Source organism: Pseudorasbora parva, chromosome 5 (genome assembly GCF_024679245.1).
Source record: "Pseudorasbora parva isolate DD20220531a chromosome 5, ASM2467924v1, whole genome shotgun sequence".
NCBI lineage: Eukaryota > Metazoa > Chordata > Actinopteri > Cypriniformes > Gobionidae > Pseudorasbora > Pseudorasbora parva.
Genome location: NC_090176.1, coordinates 26,920,730 through 26,944,440, shown reverse-complemented (window position 1 = coordinate 26,944,440; position 23,711 = coordinate 26,920,730). Strand labels below are relative to the sequence as shown.

Sequence of the window (23,711 nt, the reverse complement as noted above, 5' to 3'; positions counted from 1 at the left end):
TTATATTTTAAATGGAAATTATTACCATTGACGGTTCAAAAAGTGGCAAGACTACAACCATAAGAAACTTAAACCCATTGCTATTCAGAAAAAGGTTAAAAGTTTTAAGGCTGCTTATTAGATATATATGATAGATTTCATTGTGACACTACACATTTGCTTCTGGAAAACTTACCTTACAATCTAATGGTGATATCTAAACATAGTACAGAGTTACCAACTAACTACACTTAAAAAAAAAAAAAGGTGTCCAATTAAACATTTTCTAGTGACTGATCACATCAAAATTTTTCAGTTGTCTGAATTGAAATTCTGTGAATTAATGCAATTTAATTCACAGAAATTCAATTCGGCCAAATGAAAAATTCAGAAGTGATTAGTCACTTGAAAATGTTCATTTGTAGACCTGCATTGTTTTACAGTGTAGCTACTAAGCCCCTTTTGCAAACTTATCTTAATGTAAGACCTTACAGACTGCTGGTTCATCATCGTAGCTAATATCACACATGGAGAGCAGTGACAGTCACGTTGTAGAACAGACTGCAGGTTTCACCCCTGAACTTCTTTATGAGTGTGGTATTCTAGGTGACTGATTCTGGCCCATGCTCCGATGACTAATTGATTGGTGTTAATCTGCAGCTAAATGAAATATTCAGTTGATTCAGGGAAAGGCAGACAGGGCTTGATGGGTCATGTGACCCTAAAGGTCATGTGATAGGGCTGCATGAGAGAACTCATTAGCTGGCCTGATGAGCAGCGGGCTGTTGGCTCGTTAACCCTGAACAGGATTGGTTTCACTTCCAAGCCGTCCTGGTCACAATCCCGAACGGTGAGGGGAACAATGCACTTTTTTTCTTTTCTCGCTGAGCTGGGCTGCCTGCAGCGTATCCAAGCAGTTACAGTTAAACTGCTCAAGCTCCTGAAAACAAATTATAACGTCCTTTTGTCTCCTCAGCTCCATATTATTATTACATGGCCATAGTCCATACCGCGACACTCAAACGTGTGGACGCAATCGCCCGCCCGCCCTTCCCCCTCCACCATTTCATCTGCGGAAATGGCCCTGTGCTCTGCAGCACGCGTAAAAGTGCACTCCAGTCTTTCAAAAACACCTTCACTTTGCTCTCAGCGGCAAAGCCTTTGAACTGCTCCTTTCAAAAATGCTGCCCTTGTAGCCATGAATAATATTTGCCAGGTGTTAGAGAGAGCGAGTGAGAGAGAGACAGAGAGAGAGAGCTATAGAGAGAGCAAGGGAAGAGCTGTCTAAGGTCCTTTTGCTTGAGGTGGAGGGAGCAAGAGGCCTGCTTATTAGTTGCCGTTTATCGGTTCCTTAACACACACAAATGAATGCACGCACACTCTATTACACAATCACACAAACATGCTCACAGGTACACACACAAGCAAGATGAAAGATGAAAGGCCTGGCTTTTCCCTATACCTTTAATTTAGAGTTTAAAAAGGGAGGGTGCAGGTAGCTGGTGAGTTTACAGTACATGTATAAAAATGGAAGAAGCCACATGAAGGATCTCTACACACTTACACGGTTGCATTACTCTTTAAAGATATTTTACATTTTGCAATTGTATCTCTCTTCATTATTATTAGCAGCACTACTAGTTTCTGACAACAACAACAAAAAAAAGTTGACTACACCATCCAGTAAATTGACATGCACAGTTTGGTTTCATTTGAACTAAAACAATATCTTAAAATGTCATGTAAACGCTTTCATATGACTGAATGACTGAAATCATAGCAGTCTGTTTTTTTAGACTAACAGAGCAAGATAACGTGATTTGTAACTTGGCTTTGCCAGTAGTTAAAAAATGGCGCTAAAACTGGGCTTGGCATTTTGCACTTACTCTGAAAAAAGTGTTGTTTATTTAATGTATCAAATATTCGATTATGCATTATGCTATGTATATTTGCGCAAACAGATAAAGACTGTACTGAACGAAGCATCCTCAACCAGAGGTACCTGTAAGAAAGAAATTATGAAATAAATGGATTTTGTTTGTAATAAATAAATAACATTATTAATTATTAATAAATAACATTCATTGTTTGATCTGTTAAGGTTAATTCCTTTGATTTTCCCACAATTTATGATTCTTGGTAACGCACAATCATTTTTAGTTGTAAATTATTAATTATAATAGCTGTAATAATGCCTAATTTAATAGAAATTAATGTTAATGCTGTATAATATCCAGAATAATATGAATTTGCATGAAGTTCATCCCATTTCTAACTTAGTATGTAAATGGAGTTTCTATAATATTTCATCATGTCGTGTGTTTTCTATCAACCATTTAAGAACAAGTGATGCCGGATCAAATGAATCACTCTTGATCGGCCTTTTAAAAATGTCTGCAATTGTTCGAGATTCAGTTTGATTCAAACTGTTCATTTATGCACTGAAGGCAGGAGCATTTGCAGTAGTTTCTCACACTAAAATAGTAATGGGAAATATAGTCAGGAAAAAAAGTGAAAGATCATGTGAATATTTCCTACAATCCATTGAAAACCTGCAAATGCCTTTTATAACTTGTCAGCAATGAAATCACTCTTTATTGTGTGCAGCTTATGATCGACTCTTTACTGCAGTGAAGGATACTTTATATAGAACCATAATAGTATAAATAAGAGTACCAATATATGGAGAGATTGTGTTTGGAAATGCCCCTAATAAACCTGCCTGATTGGTCTGTAACAAAAATGGCTGGGCTACACTGACTAAGTAGTAGTAAACTAAGCGTCAGATTAAGCGTATTTGTAAAATGCTTTGACGAACAACAACTGAAATATGAAAACGCCATCAAATAATTATTTTGTTTTAAGAGCTTTGTTGGGACTTGATGCCGAGAATGAAAAAAAGAGTGAACCAAGAAGTAAACAAAGAAAAAGAAAACACGAGCGGGATATGAATGAGCCTACCTCTGCTTTGCCTCAACACCATCACCCCCTACTTTCACCCGTTTATTGTGCAGCCCGGGCCATATTGAAACCCACCTCTCTTCTCATGCTAGCTCAAGGTGGCTCTCATGAGCTAAACACTAATTGAGAGCTCTGGCAGTTTGAATGTGAATTCTGAGAGCGGAGTTTGAATGCCGCCTGTCCTTGGGTTCAGTCTCATGAAGAGTGAACGAAGGGCTGCGTCTGTGCGTGTCCTCAGGTTGACGGTTTCAACCCACACACTCTCTCAGTCATGTGGCCTTGACTAAACTTCCATTATACGGCGCTGTGACCCCATAATGAGTTCGGTGCCCCGGCCTTGAGTGGAATATGCACCACTGCACCATTGTGCAAGGGAATATAGTCTCGGATGGGCTGAGAATGCCACAGCTTCAGTCCGCTTCCACAGGTCCCTCCAGAGTCCAAAATGAAGAATTATGTTCTCATGCTCTACTGTAATGCAAAGACATGTCCTCGAACAGGTGAGGCCTGAGTCTGCTTGCACACGCCAATGTATGGCGTACCTTTGCTTATTATTGATCTAAATGAGAATACACGAGCAGCTCCTTTGTCTTCAAGGCCCGAGAAGCAAACTTGCTTACGGCAAGCACATAATCGCTTAGCAGCACAAACTCTGCCATACGTTAGAATGGAGACCCGGCCTTATTCTACAGGTCAGCCGTGGCGTGATAAACGCTGGGCGCGCACATCTCTCAGCCATTGTTACCTACACAATAAGATGCTGTGCTGAGCTCTGCTATAGAGAAGCTTGAGGTAATTTAATCCATTGTGAATACCGATAATGACAATGTTTATTTCAGATGGAGACATCAGTATTGACTGTAACACAGTACAAAATTGCCATGCACCACAGGCCACACCAAATAGAGCTGCCATCCAGCTATGCAGAAGAGCAGAAACCGTGCATTCACGCACCATTGTGTGTGTGTGTGTATGTACATTATGTGTGTGCTGCCTGTGTTATTTTTCTGGATGACAACAGATCTGTGGTGACACATGAAAAGGTATTTACATTTTACAGTATATTAGTATATACACTTCCAAATGTAAACCAGGCAGAACTTAAATTGAATGCTTTCTCAATGGGGTCTATTCATATATGATTTTGGAGAGCAAAAGATGAGGCTTTCTCTCTCAAACCACATGAATTTTACAGAAAGGTCTGGCATAATATAGCACAGAGTTAAATTAATAAAAGTGGTCATTTCTGGTTATGTTAAACTATATTACTTTTGCATCAAATAAAAAAAAAACAAGTTACCGGTTCTGTGAGGGTGTTTCTAATATGGCGTCTATGGGAGTGATAGTAAAAATTAACATCTTTCTCTCTTTTTACTGCCATTATCAATCTCACTTTTTCCCTCTTTTTGAAAGTTTCAAAATCACTATTGAGGAATTTTTCTTTTGCTATTTGAGCAAATGAGGACACAAAAATAAATTTAATACTCTCATTCACTGCTATTAAAGTTAACCCAACTATGACTACTTCTGCACCGTGAAAAGGGAAATGTGAAAAGAGTTTATTGCACTGAAGACAGTGCTTGTAAATCACCCCACTGCGGAGACGAACACACTTGATCCTATGTAGCAAATGACAGACATATCCCCCCCAAAAAAACAAAAAAAAACATTATATATATATATATATATATATATATATATATATATATATATATATATATATATATATATATATATATATATATATATATATATATATATATATATATATATATATACTATAAATGCAACATTATTTATAGTGCTATGAGCACAGCGGGCTTTAAATAGGTCCTCAACAACCTTCATTTAAGACAGGAATACAATGTGACAAAAACATTTGAGGACATTATTATTTTTTCCCCTATAACACTTATGCACACTTTTGTCCCATTACCCACAACCCACCCTTCACTCCTCTGAGAGACGCACCTGAATAGGAATCGCATGTTCTTTAGATTTGCATCTGCTGTTAGGCACTCGCTGCATCACAGGCTCTGAAAGCTCCCTGAATGGAAGCTCTTCAGCTGCACACCTTGTTCTGCAAGGCTAATTAAGGCCCAACAATTAGCCATGCAGGAATCAGGTCCGTTGTTTCCTCGCTGACATTTGTAACTGATAAAGTCGAAGAGAAAGGCCGTGTCACGCTGATGGGGATGAACAAATCGCTCTCATTTGAAATGCGACAACCGAAATCTTACTTCGCTCGCCGTTTTTTCAGACAGAGCTGAACTTTGGCCGTTAGCTCCCGGCCTCTCGCACTGACACCTAATAAGCATAAAATCAGATAAGACAGGGAGCATGAGGAAACAAGTGAGGGCGTCGAGCTAGAACACAACAGGACAGATGTCTTACTCAGCTGGTTCAAAGGGAAGCTATAGAAAACTGGGGCTGCTAATGTGATTTAGCTAGAATGCATTCAGGTTAAAGGTTACAGTGAGACTGCCGGGCAGCAGCAAAACAGATGACAACTGTGAAACTAACCATGACAGATGGGAATTAAAGTGACTGACTGAACTCACACAGAACCATGTCAAGAGTCGTTTCCTCTGGTCTTGCAAACACTTATCTCAATCTCTGACAGCAATAGAATAAATGGGACTGACATATAGAAGAAAGTGATCTTAGTTCAGTACAATCGCCTTGAGATTATTTTGTGTGCAACACATTAATGCATTTTAGCATTTAATAATCATTTAAAGATTCAATTTTAAAGACTATATAATGAGATGAATGTGAAAATAAACCAACGATGCTTACCCTTAATCAAATTTAGAGTTTCCTCAAAGACAAGCCATTGAATCCCATTGTAGTATTACTGATTGTTTCCTTGTCAAATCCCAGCAGCATGAGCACTTGATGAGAAACAAATTCAATACATATCAGCCTTTCAGACCAATTAGTTTTGTAAGACCGATCAGAAAGACATCAGTCACAGGATGAAAACTTCCCAACAAGGTCAAACAAAATCACTGAATCTAGGTTTAGAGTTCTGAATAAAAGCAAATGTAAGGTTTTTCCACCAAAGAAAACAGATTAAAAATACTAACAAATAGCCATAATTCAAATGCTAAGATTTGCCAGTGAAAAAGAAAAAAATCAATTACCACCAAAAATGGAAACTTCTGTATGCCAAAAGGTCATGGAGAAAATGCATTTAAACCCTACGTGTCTTTAAATATTTAACACAAATTCAAGATTATACCGTTCAAGCAGTTATTAGGATATTCAATTTAGAATTCTTTTTTTTTTTTGAGATATTCAGAAGAGTAACATTGAGAGTTGAAGGATAACAAAAGGTTGTTGTCCCTCATGGACACAAACAGTTTTTGCTTTGTACGATTGTTCTGTCTGTGTTCTGGGTTTTATCTTCACAATATTGCACACTGTTTTTTTTTTCATATAAATTTACTTCAGATTTAACAAGCAAATTGGGATAGACAAGGAAGAATAATAAGGAAGATTAAGGATCAGAAAATAGATTTTAAGGATTTACACAGACCAGGAATTTGTCAAAGAGCTTGTGTGAAGGAGAGAAAGAGAGGTCCTCTGAAAGGGTTAAACTCGAGTCTCCAGCTTTTATGCTATCATCCTTAGTTAAATTGAAGAAGAAATTAGCAGAGGAATTAGCAGAGCAATTACCACTTTAAATTGGACTAATTCCTCTGGTCTTGTCACAGCTGTATTCCAAAATATGTGTTTTTTTTCCTTTCCCCATCTAGCACACTGTTATTAATTTTTCTAATTTGAATCTTCGCCTTTTCACCAACTGACACCTGGGGCTGCTGATGGGGCGTCTCTGTCAGACCTCTTTCAAATTTGCACCCCTCCTCATTCCCTCTTTCACCCCTCCCTCTCTCACATGAACATACTGTATGTACCATATTCAATCCATTACACCATTTTCAGCCCTCTATCTTTATCTTTCTTTGCCCTTCATCGTTTGCATTTTTTCTAGCAGCTGTTTAACATCTACCTCTTTCTGCACAAACCACATGACAAGTAGGCCAATATATGAGCATAAAATAAAGTGCATAACAGTAAGGTCACAGGAAAGTGTTCCAGATATACAGCATTTACTGTGTTAAGTTCTTATTTTTCTAGCGTTTCAGGGACAGTATTTGAAGATGAAATATAAATGTTATATACGGTATCCTTTTTATTCCTTGGATTTTCAAGAGATTCTCATGGATCCAAATAGTGATTAACCTCAAGCGTACTTATTGACTGCCGGTCCCCCAGGTGCTGGCTCTGATACACTGTGTCTAGAGACCAGGTTTATAGGATTAGGTCTGACAGCTTATTCTATCTGCTCACTGAGTCTGGATACATTCACCTTTGCCTCTTGTTGTTTCACTGTATGTAACCGAAACAATCAATTTGATTACGGGAGTCTTAGAGCGGACAGGACATCTGTCACTCCTACTGCGGCGACTTAAACCAGCACAGACAGTGATGTTTGATGCATTGAAACCCAGATCATTGATCCCCCGTGCAGGATTTAGGGTCGTAATTACCCCCTGATTGGAATAACATCCAGTCAATAGTCAATAATAGACCTTGCTCATCAATAGCGCCACAAGGGTTAACTGTACTGCGCTCAGAGATAGCACAAGGCTTAATTAACCCGATTCATCTGTACTCTCACTGCTTTCATCCTTTAAGGACATATCAGATTGACTGTCTAAAGCTCCGCTCTGGAAAAGTATTGGAAAATGTCATCTGTTGAGGGTGTTAATACCGTTGTCAAACCAAAATTCCAGCACAATTTGTACGGTGTAAACAAGTTTTTCTCTCTAACGTTTCAATGTCAGATATGATTCTGGTAACAGTTACTAACAGGTTCAGGGTTTATTGATATTCAATTAAACAGGTATTGAGGACATAAAATATAATGAGGAGCAGGTGGGAAGTTAGTATCAGCTAAGCTTTGTAAAAATAACTTGACATGCCAACTGTACATTTATATTGCACTTGGATATGTGGAAGAGGCTTTAAAAATAGAGCAGAGAATGTAGCGTAATCAAAACTCCCAATGCTACACTCAGATCAATGAGATCCTCAACCATTGCTGACAATGACAAAATCCACCTTTCAATGACCCTTCCCAATCTCCAACATTAAAAAAAAACAGCATGTCGCTGCCAAGGCTGCTGCATTAGCAAAAACCTCCACTATATTCCAAGGAGATCATTTACCTGTCTCCAAAACAATTTACATTTCAAACCAGAGATGTGACATTGGGTTATTAATCTGCCTGAGACATTTATGAAATTATAATCCTTTTCTGAAGTAACTTCTGAGATGTATAATAACAAAATGTGCTCATTTAGTATTCATTCATTTAGTATTCCAATATGCCTAGTGGGCTTCACCTCAGCAGAAGCCTACAGATCTAGGTTTGACCTCAATCACAATCACATCCGTATTCCCTGCTTTGTTGTGTTGAGAAACTGCAAACAAAATCTGAAAAGCCACGTTAAATAAAAAATATTATTCACTTAAGTTACTAATTAGCTTCTAAAATGTGACTTTCATTTCAATTTATATCTGAATCTACAATAGCTATGGACCCTATGGATGTAGCTCAAATTGGTTTTAAATGCTTGCAAAGCCAGTGCTTGCAAAAAGAACACAAGTACCATTGGCCAACTCGGTATCAATAATCCTTACCTAAAACGGGACAGATTTGCTTGGCAGGAGAAATCAACTTCACATTGCTTTATATACCAATATACACTTCTTAGTTAATACTTAAGCTATGCGCTGAAATATATTCAATTAATAATCTCTATTGTGCTAAAATCATTACTACAATAAAGATGCTTAGTTGACATTCCAATTTAGATAACTCTTCCATTAAGCAAGGCCTGGGGTGATCGACGCAGTGAACCACAAAAGACATTTTGAGTTTCTAAAACTGCTAATTAATTTCTCTGTATGAACAAAAAGGTTGCAGCGGCTATGAGAGTAAACTGTTACTCCATTGATTGACTAAATATGGTTTTAATTAAAGAATTTACTTCATGATCAAATTTTCAAAGAATTTAAATTACATTAAATTTTATTTAAAATAAACTGCATTCAAATAAAATTACTGACATGTGAAGCAGAGCATTTTAAATTTCATTTTCATGGTCTTTATCAAGTATAATTTAAAAAAAAAGCCAGTGTTTCGGTGTTGCATTCATAGTTATTATATAAATACATAATCAGCAGGCACACCAAAAAAAGTCTATACGTTTTCTGGGTAAGCACAAAGCTAAGGGTATATGCATTCCTGCTCAAATAAATATAAATAAACAACATTTCTAAACTCTTTGACATTACAGATTAAAGACAGAGAATTTGTGGAATTTGTTGATTCGAAGTTGGCAAAGCCTTGTACTGTCCTTACCCTTCAGTTAGTGGTTGTGAATAGATGGGAGGCACTTGTCCCACATTACAAGCCAAAAGCATTTCCTATTTCTTAGTCTGTTGCATCAATGGAGATTAAAAAAAAACGTGATGTTATTACAAAATATATAAACTACAGCAAGAATAAGCTCGACGGAGGAGTTGGTGCGCAATAAATTACATTTGTGTATATATGATTTTTATTCAGAGCTCTCGCAGGAAGGAAAGCTTTTATTGTGGGAGACTTCTGGACTCTTTCCATTTGTAATTTCCTGCTGAATCTATCTATGTTTTTAACATTATGCAGTTTTTGGCCTGCATAATAATGCAATTAAATATCTTGACCACATTTACTGCCTTAACCAAGGATTTAAAAATGAACGACACCGGCATATCTCTGCCTCTATAAGCACTCACTCGCTCTCTCTCTCTCTCTCTCTCTCTCTCTCTCTCTCTCTCTCTCTCTCTCTCTCTGTCTGTCTCTGTCTCTCTGTCTCTCTGTCTCTCTGTCTCTCTCTCTCTCTTCCTCCCCATCCTTTTTCTCTCTCACCCACAATTGCCATAATAGAATAAAAAAATCATTAATCCCATAACTAGAAGAAGGCCCTTTCGTCTCTCTGGTGAAAAAAAAATTACATTCAAGAGATCACTTTTCTTGTAATCTGCTCAAACAGCATAACTTCAAGACTTTCTTTTTAAGCTATAATATTGAAGTGAAACAGATCTACGCAGAGGGGGGAACGACTGGAAACTGCCAAATGATTAGGATTTGAGCCTGAGAAGGCCTCTTCGATAGGTCAAACAATGTGTGTTTGTTTGTGTGTGCATTTGAGTGCCCGAGCGCTCATGTCAGTAGTAGTGTGTATGAGAGAGAGGTGTGGTGGTGCGGAAGAGCGAGCTGAGAGTACTTACTGTCAAATGGAGGATGAGAGGGGCGTGAAACACAGCGCTGTCCCTTTAACCTTTGACCCCAGTTGGGACAGAATTTGAAGTACAGGAAATGGGAATAACCCCTGACACGCACAAATAAACGGACACACTAAGACAAACGGAGACACAAACACAATGGAGATTCCATAAATAAAGAGAGAGAGAGACAGAGAGAGACAGAGAGACAGAGAGAGAGAGAGAGAGAATAGAGAGCTATAGCGCTTTGAGTGATGTAATCATCCTCAGAGCAAAATCCGCTGCACCTCAGGAAGCTTATCAATTACAGAGAGGCATCTCATATAGCTCACATGTACTCACAGCTATGATCAAACAGACTATCACGCAACAAAAGAAAATAAAGGATGGATTACTTTTCCCCGGCTTTTCCTAATTCCCTGTCAGCTTTCACTAAAGGTCCTGCAATGCTAATCTCTCACGCTACAGAAGGAAAATGTCAGTTCTGTATCCGCTTTATCTGGAATTACACAGATATACTGGAAAAACTTCCCATCAGATAAGAGTCCATCTCCTCCATATGGAAGAAGAAGAAGTCGCAGCTGCCTGCCTCTATATCGAAGAGGAAGATAGCGGCTTGACTGGACTGCTGGCAATCGAAATGGTCCCCGACTCATTACAGCATATTACTGCACCCTTTCTTTCCTTAACCCCTCTGTCTATTTCTCTGCCTTCCTTCGCTAATTCCAATTCCGTCTCTTGTCAGAGAGGAGACTCCTGTCAGATAGCGCAAACTTGCTGGACATATCATCAGATGCCTGTCCTGATTCAGGCCTCATTCAGTTCCCCACCAAAAAATGATGATGGTGCAACAAACTCATACACAAAGCAAAACAGAGCTCTTAGGCTTTGAGATGGTGCAAGGTTGTTCTTTTTCTTTTCTGGCCAGTTCTTTTCTTTATCATCGTCACATCTTAATTTATAACCGAGTCGTCATTATCACGTCTGTCAGCCTTGTTTAACCTCTCCTGATCTCCCATGATTCCCTGCTGGCTGACAGACATGATTGCTTGCCTTCTGTCCGCCTGCTGATAGGAGCTGAGTGATTAGCCCGCCTTCTACAGCTAGACAATGATGCATTGGAGTCAGCAGTCTGGACTACATATTAATGAGAGGGGTTGTGAGACTTTGATAAGACTGGGCAATGATACACTTTGGGAAATTTGGGGGTGGCAGCAAGGAGGTGGAGGAAATGGGTAGGGAGGTGATGAGTGGTTTTCAGCACCATTTAGCCATTACCCCCAGCAATACCTGCTATATATATATATATATATATATATATATATATATATATATATATATATATATATATATATATATATATATATACACTCCATAAAAATAAACAAATTATTGTTTTGCAGTGCATACCATCTTTCTCATCTGAAAAGGAGTAATTGACATTTAATACAATGTCAAATGCTACGCTCTGTCTCATTTTCACTGGCTCCACCACAAAAGAATAATCCTTTTTATATGTTTTTTGTTACAATTTGCAACAAGCTGGAAATCATAGCTTAATTATATAATATAGCTATAATGATATTCATAAACATTTCTGCTGGAAAACTATGCCATACAATGCAAAACTGATACTTTCAAAACTATCACACTATTTTACAGATCCAATAAAACTTAATCTATGTTAGCAAGCATTTTTAACATTGAAAACAAGTGTTTTAAGTCTGCAAGGCATAAAAAAATGGATTTAAACCAATGAATGTTACATTTTATATTCAGATGATTCTGTCAACTGGCCCCAAATGCTCTCACACTGGACAAATAATAGTGTTGCAAAATAATCAATTAAAATATAATAATAATAATAATAATAATAAAGAAAAAAGTATCCAATTACAGCATGTAAAATACTTTCCCGTAGTCTCATGCTGTGTGCCTTATCCTAAGCCTATTTTATCTCAACTAAATGCATTACATTTACTACTCTGTAACCACACACGCTTATACACTGTGTTATACTGTATTTCAAAACAGTGATGAAATCAACTGAGCATTCAGACAGGATCGTGTGCTCTTCATAAAGCTCTATTAATATGTGAGAGTAAAATAACAATAAGAGAGTGAAAATGTTTTTTGGCCACCCAGGCTGGCCTCCCTTCTATCCTTTTAAGAGAAATGATGGCTACTTGATCCCAAATGCTCGGTTTGTACAACTCTGCCTCTGAAAGTGTGTATTTTGCAAGATGGATGAAGAGAGAGGGAGAGAAAAAGACGAGAGAATGGCAGCCGGAACAAGAAAGAGATATTCTCCAAACGATTCTGTCAAATGTCACATCAGTGCACAGCTATGGGAGAGGGGTGGGGCTGTGCCATTTCAACAAGAGGAGTCACTGGATTTCTGGGGGGATATGGAGAGAAGTTAATATCACTCTTTTCTAAGGTCACTTGACTTCTCTTCATCCCTCTTTCTGATACTCTCTAATAACTTAATCACAGCTTTATGGGAAGCCTATTGGAAATGTTCACAAATAAATGAAACTTTATTCCTATATAATCTAGATTATTTGTGGGGGAAAACAGATTTAGATGATCTTTTAAATCTAGAAATTAAGAAAATAATTTCTTATGGTTTTAAATGTGAAAACCTCAAATACTTAAAGCCATTTGCTACATCCAAAATATCCACATCTGAAAAATATAGTTTCCGTTTATCAAATTGGTATCCGTCTAAAAACAGATGGTACCAAAAACTATATTTATAACTATATTTACAAAATAAAATTTGAATGAATAAATTAAAATTATTATTATTATTATTTTTAACTTTCTGTATGTTTGTTATAGAGCAGCATCTTGGATGTATGTGTGTTTTTGATTTAACTAAGGAAAAGACAAGGACACCCACCCGTGCATGCACACACACACACACACACACACACACACACAGAGAGAGAGAGAGAGGCCTAACAAGCCCCTCCATCCCTCCGCCTACCCATCAGCAGGGCTGCATGCCAATAATTTCTCCTTACATTTGAGTGGGCTCCAGTTAAACTCAGGCACTAATGGGGTTTTTTCCAGATAAGAAATTACCAGTGCTGGTCGCTCCTTTGTCTCTCCCTGGGAGCTCAACTGCCGTCACCACGGAGAAAGGCCTCGGTTACCAGAGAAACGGAGCGTGTGCTACCCGGGTCTCCATGGTAAAGAACAGAGCATTTTGTCACAGACCTCTTTTCAAACCCTGAACAGGCTTTAACAGTTTGGCCACAATCAGGACAAAATGTAGGCCTATACCATTATTTGTTGTAGGAGAACCTGCCATATGCTTTCACTATTCATGGGCCCAGACTTCACATCATGGCCAAATCGACAGTATTCAGCCACCGGGCATGTGATATTTAACTAGATTAGACAATGACACTAAATCAATTAGCACAAATGTAAAAAAAAAAAAAAAAACTAACATACCCCACCTCACCATCTTAATAAAAAATAGCTATTCAGTCTGCTTCATTATAAACATGATGATCAATGTGATCTTAAATGTGATCAGAATACACAATACTAGTACGTTCCAACAGTAGAGGGAAAAAGTAGCAAATAGAAGCATTTTGGATAAGGCATAAGTAACTAAATCTATGTAATTTGCTTGAAATTTATTTTTTGTTTTAGAACAAGTTGTATGATCTAAGCCTAAGGCACAGATAGATTTAGATTCGATAATTTGTTTTTTCAAATTCTATGCTATTTTCTGTAGTCTAGAAATATATATATTTTTTTTAAATGTAGGCCTACCTCCATGGAAAGTTTGACATGTGGCATTTTTAGCCACTCCCCACAAGACACCTGTTAGTTTAAAACAAAAAACGGTCTGCTGCAATCAGCATTGCTAATTGGTTGTGATTTTAATGTAATAGCCATATTTCATTAAAGGCTGCTCTCTGTTCTCCAAAAAGCACTAACGTTAAATTAAAGTAAAAGCCAAGGGCCTTGAAACTGCCATTTTGTTGACAGCTAAATCAAAAATATAGGTTGTTTCATTGATTCAGCTTAAAACTATCGACAATGACAACTATTTTAGAAATAACCAATTAGGTAATAAATGAATATGAATAGTCACCAATAAACTATGTTTTTAATAGCCTGCTAATTTAAAAGAAACGCTTTAAGTTTTCTCGCGTTCACTTTTCTGTCTCAGTTTCCTCCGAAGTAACACGCTTGCACTCACTCTCTCTTTCTCACTTGAGAAGAGATGAGAGGTGAATGAATTGAGGTGGAGAGGCAGAAGAGGAAAGGGGGAAACTGTGAGAGGCAGGAGCTATTCTCTGAAAGAAAACACGGGCGCCGGTAGCCTCCATTTCACTTCAATCACGGCGAGGGAAACAGGGAAATTACAGCGCACACAAAGACACTGGCGCCGTAATTTCAGGATAGACAAACCCTGCAATAAAATTACCCAAATTACCGGCGTGTACTGAAAGTGCTGCTCACCGCTAATCTTCCCATGTCAGCAGCAGCCGCCGCTCCCTCACGAGCGTCCCGCTGCAAGCGCGAGCCCCGTGATCCCGCTTATCCGCGTGCCTGTCATTACCTCGAGCGCGCGATCACTTCTACCAGGTGCCCACCCATGAGAGTATTTTGAGGTTTTCGCGTTCAATTTCTCTAAAATATTTAAATCATAAACCCATTTAATACAAATTATGGGGTTCAGTTTAATATACACCAGAGTCAGAAATGAATCAGACATTAATAATAAATGGGGGGAAAAAATTATGAAGTGCTCAAACTCAGTATTTAATATTTTAACACTTGCTCATTTTGATCTGATTTAGAAATAATTATCGGAGAGCAAAACAATTTTAAACACGAATGGGGGCTTAAAATAAGGTCACATTTTTAATCACTAATTTCTTTACATGCATTTGGCACTAAAATAGTACCATAAAAAAATTAAATCAGCAACAGTCATCAAGATGACATTTGTTTTAACAGATAAATTGATTTAAACAAAAAATGGTTGTTAATTTGAATACATATTAATAAGCAAATATCACAAACTATTAGACTAATCTTTTTTAATTATAGATTTTTTTTAATAGATAGGCTAAACCTTTTTTTTATTTTTGCGGTCAACAATTAATGTAATGGCAACTTCAACTTAATCAAAGGCAAAAAAAAATGTTTAACTGCAGTAAAAATGCTAATATTCATGGGAATTCTTTTATTTTTTTAATGCCATGTTGTGTTCTACTTATAATCTTCTCCCATTGCTGCATGATATAGATCATCTGGGAACAAAAGAAGATTTTCTGCTGTTCTCTTATTGGTAAGATGGCACCACAGCTGGCATTGGAATTCTAGCCCCAGGTCATGATTACAGTATAGATTTCAGCTCCAACTTAAAAAAAAAAAAAAAAAGCAGTCAAAGCTGATGCTCACTAAAGCTGAAAACAGGGATTGATCAACGGTGGTTAATTGCGTTAAACAATGAAAAAAGTTCTGCAACAGCCTGAAACTATTGTTATTGGGCAGGAGGGGTAGGATCATATTTCTAAGAAAACATCAGTTTTTCTTTATTTCTAAATAAAATTAATTTAAAAGGTGGTGCTCCAAAAATATTATAAACCACTAATCACTTTTTAAAAAATCCTTTTTCTATGTATTGTATATCCCTCCATGATTAATGCAGTGTAGATGTTCAAGAACAAAGAAATGTTATGAACTGACAGAAAATAGCTCTTCTTGACCTCTTTCTTGAGCTGAACTCTGTTTCAGTTGTCTCATTCAAACAGCCCTCGGCGCTGGAGGAAATATGAGCTGTATTATCAAATGTTAAAATAAACCTTTCTTTACTTTTATTAGCAAAGTACTGTTTAGAGGACTCTGAACAGAACTGCATCAAATCTTATTGTGTCTACACAAGTATTATGATTTGAGTAGGTGATTTGCCAGTCTGTGGATCTGATTGTAGGACAATATCACTTTTAAGCCTTGTACTTTTGGAAGAATCACTCCCATTTTTCACACTCCCATTCTTCATCTCATTGCATCACAACTCTGAAACAAAAAGTGACAAGATGAGTACTTGCAAAGTACTCGCCACATCCACAGGAATGACACCAAAACAACAGAACACTTTTGATAACTCCCGTTTCCAGATTTCCTGCTGTGGACCAGGATATGTTCCAGCTGCTCACAACCATAAAGTTTCTCTGACAGACCGCACAAAGGCGGAAGCCACAGACCAATTTCACCATCTCCATCACCTCCCCAGCGTTTTATCCCGCTGTTTTAGTGAGTATCTGCTAGAGTCAGACCGCCCTTGATCATCAAGCGGTAGACTTACCTCATATTAAAACAGTTGTCTACTCAAACATCAGCCTAAATATTCTCACATATTAGGCTACTCGGTGGATTGCGCTACTATGGACATTTTGTGAACCAAGTTCTGTATGACCCCGTGAGTGTTAAAGCGCACATTATCAGCTGTAACACTGCATGATATTCCTTGCCGTAACATCTCGCCCATTCTGTGGTCACGGTGGGAGAACTGCACAGTAACATAGTAATTTATAGTACGGTTAGTGTGTTGTGTGGTGTTAGCTGGGTGTGACAAAAAGGGTGAGTAATTGGATTGTGTGTGTGTGTGTACTGCTCATGCTCAAGGCCTCGCTGGCTGGCTGCAGACTGGATGCATTTGTTGAGGAAGATACGGAGGAGCTGCTCTAAGAGAGCTAATCACCAGAAAGGGGAGAGACCATGACACACACTGTGATTGACACACAATGGCCGTGGATTCTCTCGCTCTGCTCCACTCATCTCCTCTCGCTCTTTCTAAAGAAAAGAGAGAATGAAGAGACAGGAGGGGAGGTGGGGAGAAAGAGGAGGGGGAGGAGGAGGGGGAGTGGGATGGATGGAGGGCTGTAGGGAGGGGAAGGAGAAGTGAAATCAGTCCATCAAACCTGTAACTTAACCGGGGTAAAGAAGCGATGCAGCCGGTAAACGCAGCCTCATTTACAGGCACATGCACCAACAAACACTTGCACGCATGTTCGTAAACACTGCAAAGGGCAGGATTTGAGAGGATTATTTCCCATCAGCTGTTTAAACAAGCCCTTACACCAGCCTACTGATGCACTGTAAAAAATTTCCTGTAGAAATTACAGTAACTTACTGGCAGCTGGTTGCCAGTAACTTACTGTAAACTAACTTACAGTAAAAATACTGTATTACTATTTACAGTACAGTTTTTCTTACTGTAATTTGTTTTACAGTAATATATATTTTTACTGTGAAACTTACAGTAATTTTATTAATTTACTGTAAATCATTTCCCACTTTTCCTTTACTGTAAAACTGTACAAATTGCCAATTACTATATTTCAACAGGTCCTCATAAATAACAATAAAAAGAAGCAATGACAAATGCTTAATTTTTTTTAAATTTTGTTTTTAATCATTCAGTTGTAAAACTTTGTTTTCTGAAAGCCTGCAGCAACTTTTAAACATAACATTTTTAAGACTATTCATGAACAGATTCAGTCATAAAAACTTACAAATTCCAAAGAAGGGCTGTACAGTAAAAAAAAGAAAGTAAAAAAAGTCTACAAATAATAATAAACCAGAACAAGAAGACAAAGATTAATAATAACAGAAGAAGAAAAAAACAGGAAACAACATTTAAGAAAAAAGTTTTTGCTTAGTTATGGAAGCTTGTTTCCGCCACAGAGTGAAAAATAAAAAAGGTAATTGCAAAAAATACAAAAGATACTAGGGCTGGACGATATGGCCAAAATTTATATCACGATATATTTCTTAATTTCGGTCAATACGATATAATTTCGATATCGATATGAACTATATAAAAGCTTTAGAAAAACTATCAAGAACTGCCACAAGGGATTTCTGTACCTACAAACTTCTGAAAAATTAATTTGCCAAGTCTATGAAACCTCCTCCTATAAAACTATATAATATTTTAGAAATAAAAACGGTACAAATAAATTAATGTTCACCTTTTATTTGCATTTAGCCTTTATACAAACAAGAAATGCGATATCACCGTCAAATAAACAAGACTCACTTCGCAGACGCAGTTTATTGAGCATTTTCTTTTAAGTTTTAAATTTCAGAATTGAAGAACGATTCATAGCGCTATATTCTCCTTTAATGCAAAACTATAGACCTTTATCTACTGATGCACAAAAAATAAATAAAAGAAGACTCAATTCAGTGGCCTTGTGCTCTGTTTGAGATGATTGCACGCTGCTTTTTGCAAGGCTTTAAACACGAGCAAATGATACATTTTCGTGAAGCCATGTCTGACCGTCTTTCACAAGCTTTGAAAGGTAATTTAAACGAGAATGAACGCATTGGTGTTAATACATGTCATTGTGTGCAAATGTGGAAAGCATTAAAACAAATGTGCCACTTGCCTCTTACACAAATAGTCTACATGGATTATTTTTAACGCTTGGCATCGTATTATTAGACATTAGATTGATGCATCTATGTCGATGTATTGTTACACCCCTAGTCGGCACCTCTCCGGCACATTTTGCAGCACACTGAAACCTGAAGTTTAATATCAGATCTTAAGCCCCATTCGCACGGGACAAGTATTATCTGGGGACCTCTGGTGATTTTTAATAATTGCAGAGAATGTCTGTGATCTTAATCCAGTGCGAATCGGCCATGTCTGTAATTTGTAAAGTAAAAATTCCCCCGCAAATTACCTGCCATATTTCGCCGAACACCGAGGTCCTGTGATAACATTAGTCCCGTGCGAATCGGCATCTCTGTGATTTGGCCAGGATTAGGCGGATTGTATATAATTTTTGCAAGCTTTTTTTCTTCCTGTGAGCATTTCTATCTTTATCTTTCACGAAGAATAAAGTCTGCATTCATAATGCGCACTGTTTTGAATTCCCGTGCAGCCGCGCCCGCACGGATTATACTTTCACTTTAGAATGATTTTCAATTTGAGAGTAATCTGATTGAATGGTGTTTAATATTAACACCAATAGCCTACTGTTCTTAATGAAAAACAGAACAGAACAGTACAGTACAATGACAAGCTTGTTTAAATAGCCACTTTTGCATTTGAAACTGAATCATCCGTCGTAGCCTATATTGTGAGCTTCTCACTCGTGATAAAATAAATCTGACTCCTGCCGCTGGTCTGAGCTCGGTTCATGGCGTCTGTTCGCTAACTAAACGAAATTATGTTTATTTATTAGGCTACTGTAAAATAATCAAAACGATATCGATGCTTGTTTATGATTTCATACAGATATCTATAACGAAGTCTATCATATCCGGGAGAAGTCAGTAAATTCAAGTAAAATCACAGGCTTGCTTATCCCGTGCGAATGCGCCACGCAAAACTCAGATGTGGGGGAGTCATTTCTAAATCACAGAGGTCTCTATAACAGGCTACTAATCCCGTGTGAATAGTGCTGTAGATAGCCGAACCACTTCCACGCCACTAAAGAAAGTTAGTCTTTCTCCTTACTTGTGGAAGCTCGTCCAGTCACATTTGTATTAGTCAGGGAAACTCTTTTTGTAGCTAAAACTTGCCGCGTTGGATCTATCAGCCTTACTACTGCTGAGCACTGGCTGCGTGTCCGTGGTGTACGTCATCGCGCAAGTAGCCAATCGTGTTCTGCTCTTTCTGACGGCTGCGCCCTGAACATCAGTCAGTGAGGAATGCTGTAATGTATGTGTATATCGAAATATCGGAAATGTGTTTAAAAATCATATCACCGTTATTGAAAAAAATTATATCGCGATATACATTGATATTGAATTATTGTCCAGCCCTAAAAGATACCAATCACATCGTGTATAGAGTCAGTGGGCGGGCTTAACATAATGACGGCAGAGTTGCGCTTGCGTGCCACTAGTAAACACAGAAGCTGGAGAACGGCGGTCTTTCGAATCAGCTTTGACCGCGACTCTGGAAGACTTGGAGTTAAGCTTTTCTCTGAGAAAAGAACAGAACGGCATTGAAGTCATTCTTAAAAAGGGAAGATGTGTTCGGAGTTTAGCCGTCCGGATACGGCGAAAGTTTAATATATCAACTAGCTCCACTTCACGTTGCTCTGGTTGGTGTAGCGCTATACAATTGCGTGCAGAGGGAGTTTGAAAGACAACCGTTTATCCGCCCCTCGGATTGAGCCGTCAATGGTGAGTTTCCAGACCAAACATCTTGATGTGGCTCTGGCTTGTCAGGCTACTATCTTTCCACTTCTTTTGCTGACCTGGAACTTTGAGGAGCACTTGCTGTGGTCGGGGTTAATCCTCACAGTGGACCTTTACATAAAAGAAAGAATTTGTAAGATCATTTGATGTGTAAAAACATTTTAAACATTGGTGTCATTTACTCACACTTATGTTGTTTCAAACCCATTAGACTGGTTCATTTTCAGAATAAAAATAAATTAATGTCTCACTCTCTCTTTATTTTTGTCTATCCAGTCAACCAAAGTTTTTTAGCATCAAGTGCATAAAGACAATGTTAAAGTAATCCATATGATTTGAATCCATATGCACTTTTTGAAACGGGATATTTTGGTTAAGTGGACATCAGTGGATGGACAAAAATTATGAGATTAAAAACATCTTAATTTGTTAAAGTTTGGAACAACATGAGGGTGAGTTAATAACAGAAGTTTCATTTTTGGATGAACTATTCATTTAACTCTATTAAGATAAGAAACACAGACTGAAACACTGAGATTGCAGAATAAGTTATGGATGTGTTCATGGATTAAAGGTGAATGTTTGTTTTCGTTTTTTGAGTTCCTACATTGCATTGATTCACATTCATATACCATGAGTCTTCGGCACAAACGTGATTCATTCACGTAGTGAGTGTAACCGGTCTTTAGAGCTCCTTGATAACTATTCAAACAGCTTATAACAGCACAAAAGAAGCCTTAAACTTATTAAAGATGTAAAAGTTTGTTCATATACATTTTATTTAATAAAAAATGAATGCAATTACTACTGTTGTCAAAAGTACCAACTGAGGTACCAAGTCGGTACTGAAATTCAAAAAATGTGATAATATTTGCATTTCTGAACGGATTCTTAAACACCTCTGATTCACCATAGTGTTCACATGCTCGTAGTATATCTGTGATTGGAGTGAATGCTAGTAGTCACATTTTTTTAATTTCAATACCAACTTAATTTTGTAGATGGTACTTTTGACTACACTAGTAAGTACACAAATCTACAAAATGCATAACATTGTTCTACTGGTTTTTGAATATTCTATACATCATAGATATTGTGACTTTAAAAGGGATAGCCCACCCAAATATGAAAGTTTTCATCACTTCAAAATATTATATGTAAACATCTTCAAAATATCTTCTTTTGTGTTTCACTGAAGTAGTAAGTGATGACAGAACTTTCATTTTCATTTGGATTGCATTTGGTTGGACTATCCCTTTGATGTTTAATATTATAGCATAATGCAAGATGTACTTACCTCTGAAAACTCCAAAGTATTGGTTGCTTCCACTTGGTACTCGATGTTTCAATTGCCAGCATCAATGCATTTTTCTGTGTAGAACTGAATCCCCTAAAATAATAATAATACATTGATAAATGTAGTGTTTAACTTTTGAAAAACATTTCACATTTTATTTTGGTGTCAGTGACAGTATGTAGATGGAGCTTTTGTTATTAGTTTAAAAGGATAGTTTACCCAAAACTGACAATCATAATTTACTTAGGCCTACCTTTGTTATTCAAAAATGATTATCATCATTTAGTTACCCTTGTTATTCAAAACTTATTAAGGAGATGTTAAGCAGAATATTAAACATGGATGAATAATGAACATGCTACGAATAAACCAACATGTTTGCTTTTAAAAAACTATCCTAGAACTACATGATTCTGGATAAATTGACAATCAACTTTTTTTGTTACAAATAGAGTTCACATTTCTCCCATGGTTATGCAATTATAACAATTATAAACAACAATTATAAATAATATGAAATTTACTAGAGGTGCTGACAAAATATATTATTGCTGCTATCCATTTAAATGTTTAATTAATTTTAATTATTATTACTAGTTAATACATACATCAGTATATTAATCTCTTTTAATGAAAATGATAAATTATAACTACTATAAATACTTTTTAGAGCCAGAAATCTGACATTGACATTAATTTATATATATATATATATATATATATATATATATATATATATATATATATATATATATATATATATATATATATATATATATATACATACATCTCGAATGTACAATCTTAGATATGAAGAAACGAGGGTGGAAAAAAAGATCAGATACGAAAAGCTCTGGCTTCGTGTGGACAAAGACTAGCCCATTTGGTCCATTACAGCCTTCGCTGAATCTAGAAATCAGATCGTGCTGTTCCGATCTGTTCGTTATGTGATCCGTGGCCTTTCTGTGTTTGCGGTAACTTGCATGTGTGACTGAAGTGCGGAGAGGCTTTGGCACGTGCACGGGGATTCAGGAACGAACTCCCACACGCAAACCTGAAGTTCGCCATGTTTTTGTGCCCTTTGGCATAATTAATAAAGGCAAATAAGACGCCACAGTGCTTGCATACGAACATTGCGTGTTTTATTCTAACAACAAATGCATGCTGAACATTTATATGGGGTACGTAATAGGTTATCGGCAGACGATTGTGTAACTTAGCGGGGGTAAATGACTGACTTTTAAACTAACGTTAAACCCACAAAAGCTCGTTTTTTCACGTGAACACTCACCTGCTCATATAATGTGTTCGTCAAACCTAAGACAGAGACCAGCTTATGTCCATATTTTGATGGTGAAACGTCCATAAAAAGGAAATAAAAAAAGAAATATTAATATTTGGAATGAGTGGCGCCACAAATCTCTCTGAGCTCTCACAGTCTCTCCACACAGTAACGTTGTATGTGAGGTGGCGTTGTTTTTTTCTTCTTTTTTTGTTAAACTACAAATATAAAATAAACAAAGAATAAGTAAGAATATTTGCACAAACCTTTGCAGCTGACATGTTCTTGCATCTGTGCCTGTCTTCTTTTTTCCTTCTCCAAGCGGAAATAAAAGCCTTTCTGTGATTGGTCAGGTTTCGCGCTCATTTTTCTCTCGCCAAGCAAGCCGTTCTGTGATTGGTCAGGTTTCGCGCTCATTTTTTATACTGTATTTTGATTTACAGTAAATTAAAAATACTGTATTTTAGTGGTGCCAGTGGGAAATTTCCCACAATGCAACTTTAAAATACAGTAACATACTGTATAACTGTCTTACAGTAAAATACAGTTCATTTTACAGTTAATTACTGTGAAATTTACAGAAATTGCTAACAGTGTGGGATTGTGCACTGATACTGTGCTAGGCAGATAATGTTCAGTTTGACACACATG

At 37.2% G+C, this 23,711-nt stretch overlaps 2 long non-coding RNA genes across 5 annotated transcripts in view; both read right to left on the bottom strand.

Annotated features, from left to right (window-relative positions):
- The window catches only part of LOC137075286 (uncharacterized), a 116,996-nt gene that overhangs the window by 53,841 nt on the left and 39,444 nt on the right, over positions 1–23,711 (bottom strand). The window lies entirely within an intron of this gene.
- LOC137076049 (uncharacterized) lies at positions 20,143–23,556 on the bottom strand. 2 transcript variants are annotated; one of them, XR_010905168.1, is made up of 4 exons: positions 23,327–23,556; positions 23,070–23,111; positions 21,779–21,871; positions 20,143–20,592 (listed from the first exon to the last, which is right to left on the bottom strand). It is a non-coding gene; the product is annotated as an uncharacterized lncRNA (long non-coding RNA). The 2 variants fall into 2 exon arrangements; XR_010905167.1 differs by having other exon boundaries at positions 23,070–23,556.